The sequence below is a fragment of the Myotis brandtii genome, unplaced genomic scaffold, assembly GCF_000412655.1.
Source record: "Myotis brandtii unplaced genomic scaffold, ASM41265v1 scaffold871, whole genome shotgun sequence".
NCBI lineage: Eukaryota > Metazoa > Chordata > Mammalia > Chiroptera > Vespertilionidae > Myotis > Myotis brandtii.
Window position 1 is genome coordinate 1564500 of NW_005371555.1, and position 21791 is coordinate 1586290.

At 39.6% G+C, this 21791-nt stretch overlaps 1 pseudogene; it reads right to left on the reverse strand.

Moving 5' to 3' along the window:
- Positions 1-17890, reverse strand: part of LOC102245210 — a 74101-nt pseudogene extending 56211 nt beyond the window's left edge.
- Between the last annotated feature and the right edge of the window lie 3901 nt (positions 17891-21791).

Sequence of the window (21791 nt, forward strand, 5' to 3'; positions counted from 1 at the left end):
TAATGCAGTGTCCCCTGGGGAGTTCAACTGGGAGACAGGGAGTTTGATTGCTCGCTATGATGTGTGCTGACCACCAGGGGGCGGCGTGGAATATGATGGGTGAGCAGCAGTGGAGGCAGGGCACTGAGGGAGCGAAGGAAGGAGGAGGCGGGGAGGCGGGGAATCGTGCAGTGGAGGAGCATGGGTGGCACTGGGTCTCTAGTCTGTTTAATATCATTCAGCTGGTAAATTTTGAATCTAGAATTCAGACCCAGAACTGAATACTCTTTCCACTGGCTGCCACTGCTCAGTTTTTTACTTTGAGGTTTATGTGATGTTCTCTTAGATGGGAACACATCTATAAGTTGCCCTTTTTTTTCCTACTTCTCATTTATTTTTTCTCTATTTGGTGACACAATCAACATCTAATATTTATTGAACATAGATTGTCACCTATGTCCTAGACAATGATCTCATTTAATCTTTGCAACAACCCTAAGAAGTAAATACTATTACCATTACTATTTTATGTGTGAGGAATTTGAAACTTTAGAGAAGCATAGTAATGAGCCACGCTTCTTCAGTAATTCGGTGGAAGAACTGGGGAAAGTAGGAAAGGATGATCTCAGTAGGTGTTCACACCCACTGTCCTAGAATCAAATCATTATGTTGCTCACCCTTTGCATCAATAGGTTTGAGGGTTTTAAACTTTGAATATATCTTTGGCTCCCGACTATGGCTGAATTGGAGAGCCTGGCCGTTAGCCTTGGACCTCAATTCACAAGCAAATTGAAAACAACTCTGAGATAAGTGAGAAAAATAGCTGTTGCCAGTTAACTCAGTTTTCCACCTTTGGTTGTTAAAGGCTGCACCACAGGTTTACAGTATATATATGAAAACTATCCAATCATTGTGTGAGAGAAAATTTTGTAACTGAATAATGCATGGTCTGATGCTATTTATCCAGAATGAAATTTTAAAGTTTTATTCCTATCCTGAGTGAGAGTTGGCTAATGCTATCTGATTAGGAATTAATAAACACTGAAATGAAAGACAACTACAAATAAAAATTATTTTGAGTGATTATAATATATCCCTTATATATTTAAAAAAATTTTCTTTATTAAGGTATTACATATGTGTCCTTATCCCCCCATTGTCCCCACCACCACCACCCCGCTCATGCCCTCATCCCCCTAGTGTCTGTGTCCATTGGTTAGGCTTATATGCATGCATACAAGTCCTTTGGTTGATCTCTTCCCCATACCCTCACCACCCCCCTACCTTCCCTCTGAGATTTGACGGTCTGATCTATGCTTCTCTGTCTCTGGATCTGTTTTTGTTCATCAGTTTATATTGTTCATTATATTCCACAAATGAGTGAGATCATATAATATTTATCTTTCTCCAACTGACTTATTTCGCTGAGCATAATGCTCTCCAGGTCCATCCATGTTGTTGCAAATGGTAGGAGTTCCTTCCTTTTTACAGCAGCATAGTATTCCATTGTGTAGATGTACCACAGTTTTTTAATCCACTCATCTGCTGATGGGCACTTAGGCTGTTTCTAAATCTTAGCTATTGTGAATTGTGCCTAAAGATATTCAGCCCTTTATTGAAACAGTGGCTTCCCAGGTTATTTTCCATGTAAAACTATAGAGTGATACCATGCCAGGGCTACTTGCTTTCCTATGTTCCTCTAGAATTGATAGTGTAGAATCTTATGGATTATTTGCCAGATGAGCAAAATGGAAAACAAAAACAGATTTCTCCTTTCTTTAACTTTTTGATATACTATTATATTTTGAATTATTGAATTTATTCTATTATACTCCAACCCAAGATTTATAGGAAGGAATTATAAGCTTCCTCCCATCCTTCCATCCTTTCATTCACCCATACATCCAGTAAGTCTTGAGCACCTGCTCTGTTCTACATTCTTCCTAGATTCTGGGGTTACAAAGCATTGGAAAAGCTCTGACTTCAGGAAGTTCACAACAATCCAGTTGGAGAGAAAAATAGGCTACCAAGTCAGTAAAGTATAGACAATGTTCTATGGAAAATAGAAAGGGAAGTGCATAGCTGTGGCTTTGCCATAAAAAGGTGATTTAAATTTTTTAAAATTTATTGGGGAGACATTGGTAATAAAATTATATAGGCTTCAAGTGTAAAATTCTCTAATATATTATGTGTACATTGCATTGTGTGTTTGCCAGCCAAAGTAAAACCTCCTTCTGTCACCATATATTTGACTCCCTTTAACCTTTACCACCTTCCCTTTCCCTTTGATAACCACTATACTGTTGTCTGTGTTTATGAATTTTTGTTTGTCCTTTTGTTCCTTTGTTGCTTTCAGTTTTATATCCCCCATATGAAAGAAATCATATGGTTCTTGACTTTTTCCATCTGACTTATTTCACTTAGCATATTCTCAAGATCCAGTCACACTGTCACAAATGGCAGTATCTTTTTTCTTATAGCTGAGTAGTATCCCATTTTGTATATCTACCACATATTTCTCATCCAGTCATCTATTGAAGAACACTTTAGTTGTTTCTATTGTCTTGGCCACTGTGAATAATGCTGCAATTAACATAGTGGTACATATAACTTTACAAATCAATGTTTCGAATTTTTTCACGTAGATACCCAGAAGAGGGGTTCCTGGGTCATATGGTAGCTCTATTCTTAGTTTTTTGAGGAAACTTCATACTGTTTTCTATAGTGGCTGTACCAGTTTATATTCCCATCAGCAGTGAATGAGGGTTCCTTCTTCTCAAAAGGTGACTTTTTATTGGTGTTAAAAGAGGTGTTTTCCACATGGACAAGGAGGAGAAAGAATGAAAGCCATTGATCAAACTTGGTTATATGTTAGGCACAAGATTTGGTCTTATTTTAAATAAGATAACAATTATTTTACCGTGGGAGCAATCTTACTATCTCTACTTTACATATGAAAAACAGGGAATCAGAGAGATGCAGAAACTTTCTCAAGATTACATGGGCAAGTCCTATAAGAGCTGAGACATAAGTCCAAATCTGCAAAATCAAAAGGCTCATTCTAGTTCCACTATGATATCCTAAAAAAGGGAAGATTATTTTTCAAAACATTGCTTAACATTAACAGGAGACAATAGGGACAAGAATGTCTCTCAGCTGTGAAGCAAGCAGAGCTTATCTATGGCTCAACATGACAGCCCCGATACAAGCTAAAGAAGTGTTCCCTCCTCTGGACTTGTTCAGTCTTCTCAACAGCAGCACTCACCTGTAATATATTTGCTATTCTCTGACCTTCTTATTCTGCCACTATGGTAATGAACTAACAGTTTTAAATACGCTAATTTATAGACAAATCAGTACAAATTTCCCAACCTACTGTCTTTGGCACATCAAGATAATTCCCCTAGCATAGCAATTTCCAATAAAAATATGAAATGAATCACAAATGTGAATTTCTTAGATACAATAAAAAGGTGAAATTAATTTTGTTAATATACTAGAGGTCCGGTACATGAAATCGTCCACGGGTGGGGTCCCTCGGCCTGGCCAGTGATTGGTGCTGATCGGGCTGACAGGCCTGGGGGAGGGAATGCAGGAGGTTGGCTGTGGGAGCACACTGACCACTAGGGGGCAGCTCCTGCATTAAGTGTCTTGTCTGCCCCTTGGTGGTCAGTGTGTGTCATAGCGACCAGTCAACCGGTTGTTCAGTCATTTGGTTGCTTAGGCTTTTATATATATAGATAATATTTGATCCACATTCAAAATAGAATTTCTTTTTAAAATATATTTTTATTGATTTCAGAGAGGAAGAGAGAGGGATAGAGAGATAGAAACATCAATGATGAGAGAGAATCATTGATCGGCTGCCTCCTGCATGCCCCCTACTGGGGATTGAGCCTGCAACCTGGGCATGTGCCCTTGACTGGAATCGAATCTGGGACCCATCAGCCTGCAGGGCAATACTCTATCCACTGAGCCAAACCAGCTAAGACTCAAAATATCATTTCAATATATAATCAACATTGATTTACTCTGGTATTTTTGCATTCTTTATTTCCTACTAGTGCTTTGAAATATGGTGTATATTTTACTCTTAGAGCATATCTCACCTTTGGCTAGCCACATTTCAAGCACTCAATAGCCTATGTGGCAGGCTAATGACTACTGTATTTATTTAACAATGCAGCCCATAGGAGATGAATATTGAGTGGTTTTAATGATTGAATATCAGGTACTATAGCAAGTTAATGAAAAGTATACTTTTAGTCTGTTGTGGCTTTATTGCTTCTCAAATCACAACAAATAAATGGATTAGGTTCTCAACCTTAGCTGAACTTTAGAATTGCTTGGGGAACTTAAGCACTTGTGTCCCAACAAAGTTCTGATTTGGTTTGCCTAGTATGGGGTTCAAACATCACTGTGTTTTAAAAACATCCTTGATGATTCTAGCATGTAGCCAGGGCTGAGAATCACTAAGCTAAATGTAGCCAATTCTTATCCTTGCTAAATCTAGTACCAGGAAAGGGTCAGAATAAATGGAATATCAGATACTCTGTTGTTCCCTTCCTTCATGAGAAATGGGCCATTAGAGCTTTCTTGGAAATTTCTACTGAATAATAGAGCTCATACTTGCTTTACTTTGAACATAATGGGTCCCCAGTAGGGATTATATGCCCCAGTGATCCATCCTTACCAATCTGTTATCATTGTGGGCATTTTTATAAAAATAAAATAGAAATGACGCAAATCTGAAAAATACTGTTGTTTTAAGCATCTGATAAATTACTGAACTAAAAAGCTTTGGTTAGATATCTTTGAAATTTTATATATCTATCATATTTATTATATATAACATGCACATATTGAAAAGTTAGGAATGCCCCAGTCCATCCTTACCAATCTGTTATCATTGTGGGCATTTTTATAAAAATAAAATAGAAATGACGCAAATCTGAAAAATACTGTTGTTTTAAGCATCTGATAAATTACTGAACTAAAAAGCTTTGGTTAGATATCTTTGAAATTATATATCTATCATATTTATTATATATAACATGCACATATTGAAAAGTTAGGAGTATGTAGACTTCTATAAGAACTGATTTCTTTAACACTGTGGAAAAATAATGCTTTAGACCTTTGACCTTGATGTGGAACAGTCTAAACTTCTGCGTTTGCATTTCTGTGCATAGTATTCATGGTCTGGAGTTTGTGAGGTGAAGGGTTCCAGGAAGAAGGTGGCGTGTAAGTATCCACAGGCCTGATCCTCTGTTAGCCATAATAGAGCATTAAAATGCATGCATATCCTGGACTCCATCCTGAGCTAATGTCTCATTTGTATCTAATGTTATAGATGCCATTGTAAATTACTCTTAAATTAATGATTACAATCTCTCAATAATAGGGCTAAGTTAATAACTCGAGTTTAAAACGAAAACATCAAGCTTTCCTAATGCTGAAGCAAATACCATCCAACTGAGTAGACCAATTTGACTTTAAGTTTTCATTAATAGAGTAAAATTATTAGCACCTGGTTACCCAGAGAATAGCTAATACTGGCATGCAATTGCTTTTTTATGATTATTACAATAGTGATTTATTCTCTTTTAACTCCTAACCATTCTCTTTGGAATGTGCTTTCTTCTAATGTGTATAGAGAAGCCTTAGGCTCATGACAACGATATTTACTACTCTTAATATTAGGATATTTCTTCATTTTTTTTTACCCATTTACAACGTTCATAAAACAGCTGCCAAAATGCTGAAGTCAGCTTTGAGAAAGTAAATTAATGGTGGCCTGTGAAATGAGGAGGTCTGAGAGTGTAGGGTTTGGAAGGCTACAATTACTCCAGCTCTCACACTGTAATCTGTATCTATAGCACTGGGACACATGGCGAGTCGTGAAATGAAAGGCGGATGCCCATATAATGTCCCTTCCAAATGAAGCTACTGTGCTAAATATAAAAAAAGGCCCAAACCTGCGTGCACACACTCATACCCTCTCACTCACTCTTTCCAAGAGCAGGGCTGAAAAATGCTGCAAAGAGGTCTTGAGAATTTAAAAACCTCACAACCTACATCATTGTTTCAATGATGAAATAGTGGATCATTAGTGATAACCTCTATATCCATTTTTTTGCACCCTACCGACATTTGCTAGTGTTGGTCATATTCGCAAATTTTGAAAATAGAAATCAAAGCTTTAAGAAAATAGCTAATTTGCCTGAATTCACAGAGATCCAAACGTAGAACCATCCTGTGACAAATAGTCTAGAGTCTATAATATCAGGATGTAGCCAGTCAGATCAGGGGCCGTTTAATATAGCAAGAAACCAGTCAGCTGCATTGAGTCAATCCCCACGGTTTCCATTAAAAGCAGATGAATCAGAGCAGTATGGCTGCTCATCTTGTGCTCATCCGAATTATATGTGAACAGCCTCAGATTTGGGCTGAGCAAAACCTAAACGCAGTCTCTTCTTAGATATTGAACACAAACTGATTGGCACATTTCAAAATGGGCTTCAGTTCGATTCACTGAACAAATCTTATCAAGAACTTCCTGATTCCTCTCAGACACATGTAAAGACCCCATCAGCCATTTCTGTTTTTGACCAGTAGGAAGGTGATGTAAAGAATTTACAAAGATTCCGTCTGTTTCTTCAGTCTGTTTTATGTGTTGAGGGAGGCCTGAGTTTGTCAAAGGTAAAATGCAGCTGCAAAATGTTTTACTTTGGTAGAATACTTCTTACCCATGTTTTTTTGGCATAGACTTCATTAAGTCTCTTTGGATCAATCTTCTCTCAGCTAACAACTGTAAATCATGGAAATATGATGATTAAAGGGATAATTTTTCCTGGTTGGATGAATATCTATTTGAAGACGCTGTAGTGTGCAGTGAGAAGCATTCTTATCAGCAAGGATAATGCTAGATTTCTTTTGAAATAATTTCAGGGGAGAAAAATTGAGTTTACCTTTATTAAGAGTTGGAGGAATTGGAGCAGCACTTAGCAAACTATATTCCTAAGGCATGGGAATACTTGAAAGCATAAATATACCATTGAATAATTAAGGACCCAATGTTGTTAAAAATTACTTATGCCAGCCCTGGCCAGTGTTTCTCAGAAGAGCATTGGCCTGCATATCAAAGGGTTGAGGGTTCAATTCCTGGTCAAGGTCACATATCTGGGTTGTAGGTTTGATCCCTGGCCCTGGGCTGGGGCACATTCGGGAGGCAACCAATCCATGTGTCTCTCTACACTGATGTTTCTCTCTTTCCCTCCCTCCCTCCCTCCCAGTCTCTCTAAAAATCAATAGAAAAGTATCCTTGGGTGAGAATTAACAACAACAACAAAAATTACTTATGCAAAATTCCTATCAATTTCCAATTGTCTCAAGAAGTGCATAGAATTAAGTTTGACTGAAGTCTGTGGTTCTCATTTTTGACCACTCAGAAGCTTATAATATTCATAAAAGGGAAACATATTTAGAGAGTTTAAGGCACAGTAGTTGGCAATTTAAGAATGGAAAACCTAAAAGTAACTTCGAGGTCAAATTTGCAATAAAATATTTTGTTTTATGAATAATGTCTCAATCGTGTGTTTTTTTAAGATAGACATGGAATGTGTATTAATTTTATGACAAGTGATCATGTTTTCCATTTTTAAAACAGTCTTGTGTTCCAATGTTGTAGAAGCAAATTAACATCTTGGTTTCCACAGATAGTTTAGAGTCCACCAGCACTGGAATGTGAAAAAAGGGAGAGGACAATGAATTCTGTCGATTACCTGTTTTGAACAAAGATAAATATTTTCATATAGTTATCATTCCAGTTTAGCTGATGAAGACTCTGGTGCCATTGAAATAAGGAACTCATTTAAATTTCCCCAATGATAGGAGCAGGGTTTGGGTTAACACACACTGCTGGAGAGTACTGATGTTGAATTTCTAGAGCTACACTTTTATTTTTGGCCCATCCAACATCAACCAGAATTTACTGGGCAAATATTTTGTGCAAACTGCTATGCTCTCACAGTTTACAACTGAGTAGGTGAAAGGATCAGTGGGGAAATAACTTGTATACATGGAGCAGTTCTTGCCCCTTCAGTTTGGATTATGCCCCACACAGCACCCACACAAATCTGGATGGTTTGGGTTACGATGTAGTAAGTGAACAAACTCCAAATCTCAGAGACTTGGCACATTGAATGTTGATTTCCTGGTCATGCTCCACATTTATCACGGGTCTGCTGAGAGCCCTGCTCTGCATCGTCCTCCCTTCAGAACCCAGGTCTCCAGATCAGACATCCTGGGGGATGATGTCAGTTACTATGGGAAGGATTACACAAGGGCATGGTAACTTGCACCCTGGTTCCTACAGATTTTGCCCAGAGGCGATGCACATCACCTCCACTCCATATCATTGGTCAAAATAAGTCGTGCAGCCACAGCAAACTTTAACAGGGGAGGGTGTGTCCTTTCTCATGTGCTTGGGAGAAGAAACAGAAGTGGTTTTTGATAATACTGACGACCGTAGCCTGTGTTTTTCCCCTGGCATTAGACTCCTTCACTTTTAGTGTTGCTGTTCTTTAGCAGAAATTCAATGATGGTCGTGTTTCTTATAGTGTCTCCAACTCCTATCACAGTGCTTGGCATATACACTATTTGTTGAATTAAAGGCACATTCTTTTTAAAAATATTTTTTATTGATTTCAGAAAGAGGAAGAGAGAGATAGAAACATAAATGAAGAGAGAGAATCATAAACTGGCTGCCTCCTGCACACCCTTTACTGGGGATCGAGCCAGAAATCCGGACATTTACCCTGACCAGAAATTGAACTGTGACCTTCTGGTTCATGGGTCAACACTCAACCACTGAGCACACTGGCCAGGCTAATGACACATTCCTCATAATTAGAATTTTAGAGTCTATGGTTAGCTGGGAAATCACAATGTCCTCTAGTTTCTGCATTAAAATCTCAAAAGAAAAAAGAATACATCGGGCAATTCCAACTTATATTGCCAAAAGGGATATTTCAAGAAAAAAATTAACAAAAGATTCTGATGCTATATAGAGCCTGAGTTAAACTCAGAAAACGTCCACCCATCTTTCATGAAATGATGGCTTGTTATTCCTGCTTGTCCATTCGTGGTGCACCAACCACATAGAAAAAGACTTATCCAGGACACATTTTCATCAATTGCTACTGCTCCAACAACATTCCATCTCAGGAAGCTTCAGAGCATTCTCAAGTGTGATTTCCTTCCCCTTTTCATCTCAAGATGAAACACAGATCAGTACAGACCATATCAAACGTTTTCTTGGTGTAAAACCATTTACTATCTCACCCTTTTCCCACAAAAAGAATCCCATTGTTGTGTGTGAATTTTGGAATTTAGTTGCTTGTTTTTCAAACCTCAGTCACCAAAGGTAGTACTTAGGGTAGATTTTAGTACTATACAACCTCTCCAATATTTTTAAAAACTTGTAAAAATTGGCACACTTACCTGAGACAAAGTTAAACATGCTAATAAAAAGGCCACGCTCCTTTGCTTTGAGCTGGAATCATATTAACATCCTCATGAACCTAGTTATTATGTTGTAAATGAGGCTGAATTTTTTAATTATAAATTTAATTATACATTTCAGATTGTGTTTAAAAATCGGGCGTGGTGATAGTTTTATATGTGATAGATGGACAGTGCTACCGTGAGGCTACTTCCGGTGGACTTACAGGGACAGGAGTGCTTGCCAGGCGGGGATGAGATGCTCTAGATCAGTGGTTCTCAACCTTCCTAATGCCACGACCCTTTAATACAGTTCCTCATGTTGTGGTGACCCCCAATTTCATTGTTACAAATTGAACATAATTAAAGCATAGTGATTAATCACAAAAACAATATGTAATTATATATGTGTTTTCTGATGGTCTTAGGCGACCCCTGTGAAAGGGTCTTTCGACCCCACAGGTTGAGAACGGCTGCTCTAGATCCTGTCCCATTTGAAGTCTCTGCAGACACCCCTCCTCACCCCGGAGCTGTATTTGTTGGGTGGGAATGTGCTGTGTAACCCAATGCTCTTGACCACAGGTTATTGGAGAATGAGTGGGAGAAGGAGAAAGAGAGAAGGAGGAGGAGAATGAGAATGAGAAGAAGAAACACAGAGAAGAGGAGCGGGGAGAGCTTTGGGCTCTGGAGCTGCCCAATTCCTTAGCCCAGATTCTTTAGTTTTTTTACAAATGTTCTTTCCATAAACTGTTTATTTTTCTGAGGCAATTTGACCAAGACTGTGTTATTTTTGTAACCAAAAATGACCTTATTAGAATAACTTCCTATAAACAGAGAACTCTCCTATAACATCTACAGTAGAACTGTTATGCACAAAAGCATTTTAGGAAACACATCTTGTAGACCGTTGTTTCTGGACTCCCATTTTTGTTTTCTCACTTTCTGGCACGCGCCTATGGTGCAAATCTTGTCACTCATGTAACAGTGTGAATTGATATAAACCGCATCTTCTTTAGACATATTGAGGGGCTCTAAAAAGAAAATGAAATAAGACACAAATCCCCAAAATATTGACTTTGCTCCCAAACAACTGACTTTGCTCGACTTAAAATGAATATTACATCGTATTTTGAGTACTACTAGCAATATCTGCTGGTCTTCAGTTTTGCTTTTGTATTAATAAGGTTTAAGAAATTTTTATCCACTTAAAAATAGGCAAAAACAGCAGTAGTTGCGAACATGTGGAGGTCTTACTGTGTGGCAGGTGCTGTGCTCTCAGAACTCGCATTAGGAAACTGAGACTGAGTCACATGAAGGATGTGCAGCGAGTGAATGCTGGCCTTGCTTTTGAAGCCAGGCAGTCTGACTTCAGGGCCCAGGTATGCCATGTCTGCTTCTGAAGGTCTTTAGAGAACGCTAGGGCTCACACTTTGACTGGATTATTTTTGCATATTTTAACCTTCCACACAATCCTCTGAGAAGATGATATGTGTATAAAATAGCCTTCTCACTTTCAATTTCCTTTCCACATGAAGCACAGTCTTCACATATTACTTGCAGAATTTTAACCCTGATTTTCAAGATAAGACAAGCTCAGCTAGTGTTAATAAAACATGTTGTCTTTTTCTCTATTTAATCCACAGTTCCAGGAACTACGGTATTGCTTCATTAAATTCCCACTTAAGAGCCCAGCATGAATAAATAATTCAGAGTCTGCTGTACTTGGGGAGAATCTTGGATAAATATACTCACCAGAGTAGTCACAGCCCCAACACAACAGACCTTCTGCTCAAGGCTTACATCCATCCTGTGGTTTTAAATTCTTCCATCGGGATCACATTTTTATTCCATACTATCGGGAAGCAGTGGCACTTGTTCATAATATGGTTTATATGTAAGGGTTAGTGATTATTAGGAAATGTTTAAATCATTGCTTTCACTCCTGTTGGAGTGGAACAGAAAGTGAAGGTTAAATTTTTCCAGCTTTATCGAGGTATAATTTACAAATAAAATTGCATATACTTAAGGTTGTACTGGTAGCTTGACATACATATACATTGTGAAATGATTGCTACAACTGAGCTAGTTAGCACATCCTTCACCCCACATAGATACCATCTTTTGTGTGTTGAGTGTGTTAAGAACATTTAAGATCCACTCTCTCAGCAGACATCGAGTATACAAAAAGTATTAATAGCAGTAAATGAAGGTTAATTGCTTGAATAAATGGTCTGACTGCCCAAAGGAACTGCCCAAAATTCTTCCTTCACTTTAAAACTTTAAATGCAAGACAAAGGCTTCATAACTCATTAAGTCTCAGTAACTGGCAGTTCCCAAGTCACTGGGAATGAACTTAAATGATCTCTGTAGAAGCAAGACCTGTTATGTATGCATCCCTCGGCGATTAATACAAAAGATAAAGGGATGTTTAAGCATTAGTCTTTGTCTACTCTTTTTATGTAAGGGATTTCTTGGTCTTTTAAAAAATATGATTACTGCCCTAACCAGTTTGGCTCAGTGGATAGAGCATCAGCCTGTGGACTGAAGGGTCCCAGGTTCAATTCCGGTCAAGGGCATGTACCTTGGTTGTGGGCACATCCCCAGTAGGAGGTGTGCAGGAGGCAGCTGATCGACGTTTCTCTCTTATCGATGTTTCTAACTCTCTATCCCTCTTCCTTCCTCTCTGTAAAAAATATATATATTTTTTAAAAATATGATTACTTGCCTATATCTCATCTTGGAGTTGTAAATAGCAATACGGAACTCAGTCAGTGAATTTTATCTGTTCAGAAAACTGACTGAGTGCCCGAATGGGGGGCCAGAGCCTGAGCTTTGGGGTAGTAAATACCAACATAACATCACCACTCTGGGACCTCAAATTCTCTAAGCCCAGCCTTGTAAGTTACAAAACGGTGTCATATTAGGACCAATTTAGGGTAGTTTTGAGGACTAAATGAGATAATGTACCTAAAGCTTTGATAAAGAAAAGAGATTTATGATTTGATATTTACTCAATACAACCTAACCATTTATAATGTTGGTGTCTAGAACATATTGAATGCTTAATAGAAATGTGGGCAAGAATTTACAGGTGTTCAGAGCTTGTGTTAAGATCTGTGTGGAAATAAAATGCATAAAAAGTAGTCCTTGCCCGTTAGAAACTTTTGTAGTGAGTGACAGAGGTCAAGGTGGATGTGGAGAGAGACAAACAGATAGAATAAAACACTGTATGAGTTTATAAAAGCAGAGCCAGTTTATATCTAGGGGAAGCATCAGGGAAATCTTACAAAGGAGGTGGCTTTGAATGGAAACATGAAATACTAGACAGCGTTTGTATCTGTGGAGAGATTATAATATTGGAGATAAAGCTCCGAGAGAATAAAGTCATTTTGCCCAGGACTCTTCCTCAGCAAAGGTGTGTAGTAGTGACGTGAGAGTTGCATGCATTCCTCTTTTGAATATGAATGGTTGTAGTAACCGCACAGGACCTAGGCAGTGCAGGATTCCTTTGGACTTGTTAGGAAAACTAAATGTCTCCTGGGTTTAAACATTCTAGAAGTCCCTTCTTTTAAATTCTCTAGTTATTCCAAGAATTTTAGAAGATTGATGGTTTAGCTATTGAAATAATTTTAGAAATTTTGCTGAGTACACTGACCTTGTTCACAGTAGTCTTGGCTATATTTAAACATCTTCGTCTCTTTCCCACCTTCTTGGCCTTATGGAACATAAGCCTTTTCTTGCGGCAGAGACAGAAATTGTAACAAGCACCTTCACCTGAGATGCAATTAAATGGGAGGTTCAGTTGAATCGTGTGGCCTGTGCTGTGATTTATCTGCATCAGGCTTAATCATTAGAACCTTTTTAAAAACCACATTCTATTTGAGGTCAATCTCCATGCTTGTCACAGGCTCTAAAGTGGCCATTAGTGCCTTACTCTGTACTTCCAAATGGTACTGGGGACAGAAACAATTTATTGAGCGCATTTTCTATGTTAACCAGTGTGCTAAGTGGATTATTTCAACGCTGTTCTCAGTAATTCTGTGAGGTATCATCCCTTCCTCACTGATGAAGCCCAGTCAGGCTTAGGCTAAGTAGTAAATTGTGCAAGTGGCATACCCAACAACCGGGGAGGCAGGATGGGAACTCAGCTCTGATTTTAAAGACTGGGATTTTTTTTTTTTACTACTATGTCTCCCCAATTGACTGTGGAGAAATTACTCTGGAAAAAATTACATGTGCATGCATACATATGCATTTTGCATAAGATATGTAAGGTTTTCTTTATTTGCATTGCTTTATAATCTAGTTGGTACTCATTAAGGGCTTAAAAAGAAAAACAAGATGTTCCCTTCTTAGATTGAGTTTTAAGAATTAGACCATGCTGATAGATTTTTGCTAATTTTCAAATCGGAATGCATTGTGAGAAATTTGGAAATAGAAGCTCCTCTTTGTTTTTGGAGGAATGCAAGTGGTATAGATATAACTGATTGTGACTTAGCTAGTAAGTACAATCAACAAAACTATTGGACCATTGATGCTATTTATCAAAATGTATTCAGTAATTATGTTTTGCTTTTTCTTCATGTGTTCAGTTCCCTGGCATCTTGCTTCCCTTGAGGGGCACCATAGTGTGACAGGAATGGTATGTCTTCCAATAACCACATATCCAGGATAGAGCCCCTGGCGGTGTGTTAACTTCAGCAAATTATTGAACCTCTCGAAGTACCAGTTTTCTCATTTTTTAAGATGAGTGAACATAAATACCTTCCAGCATTATTTTAAAACTGAAGATGATGATGCATATGAAGTACGTAGCAAAATATTATTTTCTTTTTAAACCTTAAACTTTGTTGCATTATTTGTGACAGGTGAATAATATCTACTTTCTAAATGTGTGTGTGTGTGTGTGTGTGTGTGTGTGAGAGAGAGAGAGAGAGAGAGAGAGAGAGAGAGAAAGAGATATGACTAAATATAAATAATGTATTTAGAGAGCCTAGCACTTAGTAGAATCTCTGAATTTTGGATCCCCTCTCCTCCCATTAATTCACATTAAAATCACATTTCAGTCAACTTTATTTTATTTTGCTTATTGGTGTGTATATCTCTTTATTGTGCAATACAATGTGATTGACTTGAATGCAATTTGCAGTTCTCAAGTTTTAACTTAAATCGTAAAGGAAGAGAAAAACCCACGCAAAATGCAATCTCAACAGGAAAAGAATGAGCTGATTTTCAGGCAAAGAGATGATGAACTTAAAATGTAGGTTCCTTTCCAATATTTCAGGGAAACACTCTACATACAGTTCTGGGAATGTAGCCAAAATGAGAAAGTCAAGAGTTATATCCAACAGATATTATGAGAGGGTAAGAGGAGTCACAGATATCCAATTACTTCTATAATAAGAGTACAACATCCCATACCTTTCTATCCACATCTTTGTTTTAGAAGAAAAGGCAAGGGGTGGAGGTTATGTAGTGAATCTTTAAAGCTTATTTGAAAAACTTCTATCTTTTCCTCTCCTTCTCTTCTATTATTTTAGAGTAGATTTAAGCTAAAATGCAAAGAGAGCCCCTGCATAGAACATTATTCTTACAAAATTCTTTGGAAACAGATTTAATAAGGTATATCTATCCATTCAATATGTTTTTGAACACCTACTATGTGCCAGGTACTGTGATAGATGCTGAGAATTCAGTCAGGGAATTGGAGGAAATTTGCTCCATGCTCATACATCAGATCTATCTATACGGGCATATTTGCACACAAACACTCTCCCTTTTCTCCTTTGCAGTGAAAACCCGCCCCAGCTCCCACCCAGCGCCTATTCCTTCCCTTAGATAGAGTGTCCCTCCCCCATTCTCCTGCTCTTGGAATTCACTCTTGTCATTGATCCCCATCAACTTTCTTCCCTTTTTGTAAACATCCTTATCCTTTTAATATAGTGGTATCCCACTTACAAAATATATCCCCGTGAGCTTACGTCAGTCCCTATTTCTCTAAAGCTTATAGCAAACTTCCTTCAAAGATTTGTCTACACTCCACTTCTTCCCTTCTAAGCTTTCCTCCAGAGTGCTCCACTCAAGCATTCACCCCTTGTTTTCACAGAACTGCCCAAGGTGGTCAGGCCTGCCCTGTTGCCTTACTCAGCACTTTGCTCTCAGTTCTCACATTTGTTAACGAGCTGCAGCAGTAGACCCTTGGTTTTTCAGGGCATCGTGTTCTGGTTCCCTCCCATCTCAGAGGAAAGTCCCTGTCGGTCTCCTCTGCTGTTCCCTCTTCATCTTTCCCCGCACTGAACGCTGGGTGCTGTGGAGTCGGTCCTCAGACATTTACTTTGCTTTCCTCTTCAGTGAATCGATCTCCTCCAATGATTTTAAATGCCATCTATATTCCAGCAACTTCCAAATGTATATCTTCAGCCTCAAAACTCCTTAAGCCGACTGTTTACTTGACATTTCCACAGCTGGAAATTTACTCATCTCAAACGGAACTCTTCATTTCTACCTTTCAAATTTCTTTCTCTCCAAGTATTTCTTATTTTGATCAGTGGAACTCTAGTCTCCAAACTGTTCTTTCCAAAATGTTTGGAGTCATCCTTGAAAACTTTCCTTCTGCCTTCCTCATCCAATCTCTCAGCCAATCCAACCATCTTTACTTTCAAAATATAGACAGAATATGACCTATATCCCTCACCTCTACAGCCATCACTGCATTCTATCATGTTATATTCTCTTAAATCACTGTACACCATCATGCTCTTTCACTTAAACTACTGCAATCATCTCTTATCTGTTCTCCCTTGAGCACTCCCTTCCAGGCTATTCTTCATACTACAGGCAAAAGCAGTCCTTTTCAAGCATGTCAGATCCTGTCACTGCTCAAAACTCTTAAATCTTGTCCCCACCTCACCCCGAATAAAATTGCCATTCCAACACAGCCTTCATCGTGTTCCATAATGATCCCAATCTCATCTCCTCTCTCTCTCCTCCCTCTCAGTCTGCTCTAGCTGCCATGCCTGCTTGCTGTTCTGTGAACACACTGTTGCCTCTACCTGGAATGCTTCCTCTACTTGTCATCATGGGCCCACTTATGAGAAAGATTTACCGAATTCCTTCCGATATCACAGATCGCATCTGCCCGATGACTTCTCACCACCGTGGCCCAGGAGCACTCTTTGTGCCCTCATATTGCTACGTTCTTCACCACGTTATAACCTACCTTTCTCTCCCGCCCCCCCTACACACTGGTGGTCTATTTCCCACCATGTCAATTTATTGCTGTATCCCAGTACCTACAAACAATGCCTGGCACCTAGTATGTGTTAAGTAAATATTTCTGGATGTGGAAGAATACTAATATGGTTTCTGTCCTCACCCCAGCTCCCACCCAGGGCCTATTCCTTCCCTCAGATAGAGTGTCCCTCCCCCATTCTCCTGCTCTGGGACTTCACTCTTGTCATTGATCCCCATCAACTTTCTTCCCTTTTTGTAAACATCCTTATCCTTTTAATATAGTGGTACCCCACTTACAAAATATATCCCCATGAGCTTACGTCATTCTCTATTTCTCTAAAGCTTATAGCAAACTTCCTTCAAAGATTTGTCTACACTCCACTTCTTCCCTTCTAAGCTTTCCTCCAGAGTGCTCCACTCAAGCATTCACCCCTTGTTTTCACAGAACTGCCCAAGGTGGTCAGGCCTGCCCTGTTGCCTTACTCAGCACTTTGCTCTCAGTTCTCACATTTGTTAACGAGCTGCAGCAGTAGACCCTTGGTTTTTCAGGGCATCGTGTTCTGGTTCCCTCCCATCTCAGAGGAAAGTCCCTGTCGGTCTCCTCTGCTGTTCCCTCTTCATCTTTCCCCGCACTGAACGCTGGGTGCTGTGGAGTCGGTCCTCAGACATTTACTTTGCTTTCCTCTGGTGATGTGAACAGTAGCCACAATTTACTGAGCACCTAGTATGAGTCTGACAACTTAAAAAGAAAAGAACTTCACCTATGGTACCTCATTCATTTATACACCTACTGTCTTTCTCTTTTTTACATACTGATTGTGTTTCTCTCTGAGCTTTCCTTTCCTTATCTGCTGGTTTAATATAATTGATACAAAATAAGCTGAACCAGACTTCTTTTCAGGGATTTGCTCACTGGCTGGCTTTCAGTCAAGACTGACACCTTTCTTTCAGCCCCTTTCTCCTCCTTTCATTCCTTCCTGTCTCCCTGGCTCATTTGCATTATCGCCCTGCGTCTGGTTCAGTTTCCCTGTCCACACTTCATCCTTCCTTGAACACTTCAAATATGATCATCGGTACCTGCACCAGAGCGCATCTCTCCTTCCGCAGGGCGCCACTCCTCCAGCTGCACGCGGTCCTGCAGCTGGTCTCCCCCTGGTGTTGTGCCGATCTCCATGTCCCCTGGCAGCTTTGTCAATGGCCTTGTGGTGCCAGCCTCCTGCTGCTGCGTGTGGCACTCCAGGGAGAGGCCGAGAACTATGCCCAGCTCCCTCCTCTAATAGATAAGAGATGATTGCAGTAGTTTAAGGCTTGCCAACATTTCCCTCAGGCCAGCCAAGTCTCAACTCTTCAGAAAATTACTGAAGAGCCACAGATGGTCTTTACCCCCCACAACCTCTGTCCTTTCTGAGCCACCACCAAGCCAAACCATGCAGGGAAATTAAGCTGTAAAATGCCTGTGAAGAACCTAGTTAGTGTTTCAGAATAGTACTAGCAGCTATAAAAGGCACGCACAAGCTTTTACAAAATATATTGTTCCATAGGGTTCACTTTGTGTCCAAAAATCCAAAAGTCTCTTTTCACGCTGTCTCTGTGCTGGTTCATCTTATCTTTTAGAGAAGTCAGTAGTGTAATTTCGCCTGGTCCGCTCCTCCTCAGGGCATGAGTATGATAGGACAGAAGAGGAGAGAGCTTTGGAGACAGAGAGACCGAGGGCTGAAGCCCAGAACCATAATATACGCTGTGCTATCTTGAGAAGCTACTTAAATCTTTCCAGCCCAGTTTTCTCATCTATGAAAAGGGAGAGAGGGAGTCCTACTTTGTAATGCTGTTACAGGGATTCATTGAGGCATTCGATATGTAGCATGAGTCAATCGAGACATAAATCCAGGGCTGGTGGGAAACAAGATTTCTTCGAAGAGGAGTCAGTAGTGTAATTGGTGAGCGCTGAATTTCGCCTGGTCCGCTCCGCCTCAGGGCATGAGTACGATAGGACAGCAGACGAGAGAGCTTTGGAGTCAGCAAGACTGAGGGCTGAAGCCCAGCACCATCATAAACGCTGTGCTATCTTGAGAAGCTACTTAAATCTTTCCAGCCCAGTTTTCTCATCTATGAAAAGGGAGAGAGGGAGTCCTACTTTGTAATGCTGTTACAGGGATTCATTGAGGCATTCGATATGTAGCATGAGTCAATCGAGACATAAATCCAGGGCTGGTGGGAAACAAGATTTCTTCGTTTTCTTTAACTCATAATTTCTGACTGAACGCTTCTTCTACTGGGCTAGCAGAGATACCAAGATAAAAGCTCAATTTAATTTGTACCTGCGATCTTACTCTCACACTCTTTGGGAAATAATATCTAGTATTTGAGGATAGTATAGGGTGGTAAGATTTTGGCTGCTAGATCTTGGTGAGAGTCTTAGAGTCTTGCCCGAGGTCATAGGTGAAGGGGTTGGGATCAATTTGTATACTTGACCATAGCTGTCTGTTTTTTTTTTCCAATTTGATCTAGAAACTAATCTTAACCTTGCTGTGTTTTATTAGTTATCTTATAGTTTGCACAATACTTTTAAATGAGAATCTGAAAAAGGGGAATACAGTGGTGTTGGTTTTTAAAAGGAGCCTTGCCATAAGCAAGGCTAGATTCTGGCTTTTCTATTCATCTTCCTTCCATTAAGTTCCTCAAAGACCCTTAGAGAATCTCAGAGCAGATTTACCATTTAATTTTCATCAAACATCTTGACCCTCCACTGAATTGGCTAGGACATCTGGCCGTCCACTTTGCTTGGGGCGATGGGCGCAGGATGCAGTGTGGAGATGATATTTATTGAGTTGTACACTTGAAACCTGTTTGGTTTTATGAACCAATGTTACTCCAATACATTCAATAAAAATATAAAAACAAATATTAAAAAAATAAATGCACAGACTAAAAATAATTCAGTAACTGAAGATGGTATTCCGGACTAACCACATACATGTTTTTTTAATATATTTTTATTAATTTCAGAGAGGAAGGGAGAGGGAGAGAGAGATAGAAGCATCAACGATGAGAGAGAATCATTGCTCGGCTGCCTCCTGCATGCCCCCTATTAGGGATTGAGTCCAAAACCCAGGTATGTGCCCTTGACAGGAATCGAACCTGGGACCCTTCAGTCCACAAGCTGACGCTCTATCCACTGAGTCAACCCAGCTAGAGCGAGGCATATTTTTTAATTCTAAAAAATACCCTGGAAAAGCAATGAAACAACACAAATTCTCATGTCTAGAATGATTTGTAACCTTATGATCAGGCCCTTTGCCGACCCTGGGACAGAGTACTATACCTAACAAGTTGTCTTTAAACTGGACTCAGAAAATGTAGTTTGCTCTTCTACCTCTAACTGACACCAATAATTTAATTCCTAAGGGGTGATAAAGTGAAATGATAAAGCTACTCTATTAGTGAAAGATACCCAGTATCTTTACTTTTTCACAACCGGATCCTGCCTTTGACCTTTGCACTTGGGGTTTGAAACTTTTACTCTTCCTGCTAACTTGGACCTGTCCTTCCATCTCCTCCTGCTCCAGATCAGCTGAGGTAGCATAGGGCACATTAGCACCAATGCCTGGGGGTCCTGCAGCTGATTCTGGCTATTGGGTACTCAGTCCACCTGCCCTGAGGACGGGGAGGGCCTTGTTTGATTCTTTAAAGTTGTTTGATATTTGGACCCATTTGTATATTTGACCATAGCTGTCTGTTTTTGTTTTTTTTTCCAATTTGATCTAGAAACTAATCTTAACCTTGCTGTGTTTTATTAGTTATCTTACAGTTTGCATAACACTTTTAAATGAGAATCTGAAAAGGGGAATACAGTGGTGTTGGTTTTTAAAATGAGCCTTGCCACAAGCAAGGCTAGATTCTGACTTTTCTATTCATCTTCCTTCTATTAAGATCCTCAAAGACCCTTAGAGAATCTCAGAGCAGATTTACCATTTAATTTTCATCAAACATCTTGACCCTCCACTGAATTGGCTAGGACATCTGGCCGTCCACTTTGCTTGGGGCGATGGGCGCAGGATGCAGTGTGGAGATGATATTTATTGAGTTGTACACTTGAAACCTGTTTGGTTTTATGAACCAATGTTACTCCAATACATTCAATAAAAATATAAAAACAAATATTAAAAAAATAAATGCACAGACTAAAAATAATTCAGTAACTGAAGATGGTATTCCGGACTAACCACATACATGTTTTTTTAATATATTTTTATTAATTTCAGAGAGGAAGGGAGAGGGAGAGAGAGATAGAAGCATCAACGATGAGAGAGAATCATTGCTCGGCTGCCTCCTGCATGCCCCCTATTAGGGATTGAGTCCGAAACCCAGGCATGTGCCCTTGACAGGAATCGAACCTGGGACCCTTCAGTCCACAAGCTGACGCTCTATCCACTGAGTCAACCCAGCTAAAGCGAGGCATATTTTTTAATTATAAAAAATACCCTGGAAAAGCAATGAAGCAACACAGATTCTCATGTCTAGAATGATTTGTAACCTTATGATCAGGCCTTTTGCCGACCCTGGGACAGAGTACTATACCTAACAAGTTGTCTTTAAACTGGACTCAGAAAATGTAGTTTGCTCTTCTACCTCTAACTGACACCAATAATTTAATTCCTAAGGGGTGATAAAGTGAAATGATAAAGCTACTCTATTAGTGAAAGATACCCAGTATCTTTACTTTTTCACAACCGGATCCTGCCTTTGACCTTTGCACTTGGGGTTTGAAACTTTTACTCTTCCTGCTAACTTGGACCTGTCCTTCCATCTCCTCCTGCTCCAGATCAGCTGAGGTAGCATAGGGCACATTAGCACCAATGCCTGGGGGTCCTGCAGCTGATTCTGGCTATTGGGTACTCAGTCCACCTGCCCTGAGGACGGGCAGTGAGAAAGACCTCACTCACAGATAAACCTCTGTGAGCGGAATTGGGTTTAAGACTCACCTTCAGCTGCTACTATCTTTGGAAAAACAAACCTGATGGAAATCCCCATGTTGGATCATTTCTAAAAGGGGAAAGGTGGGACAGCACAAGCTA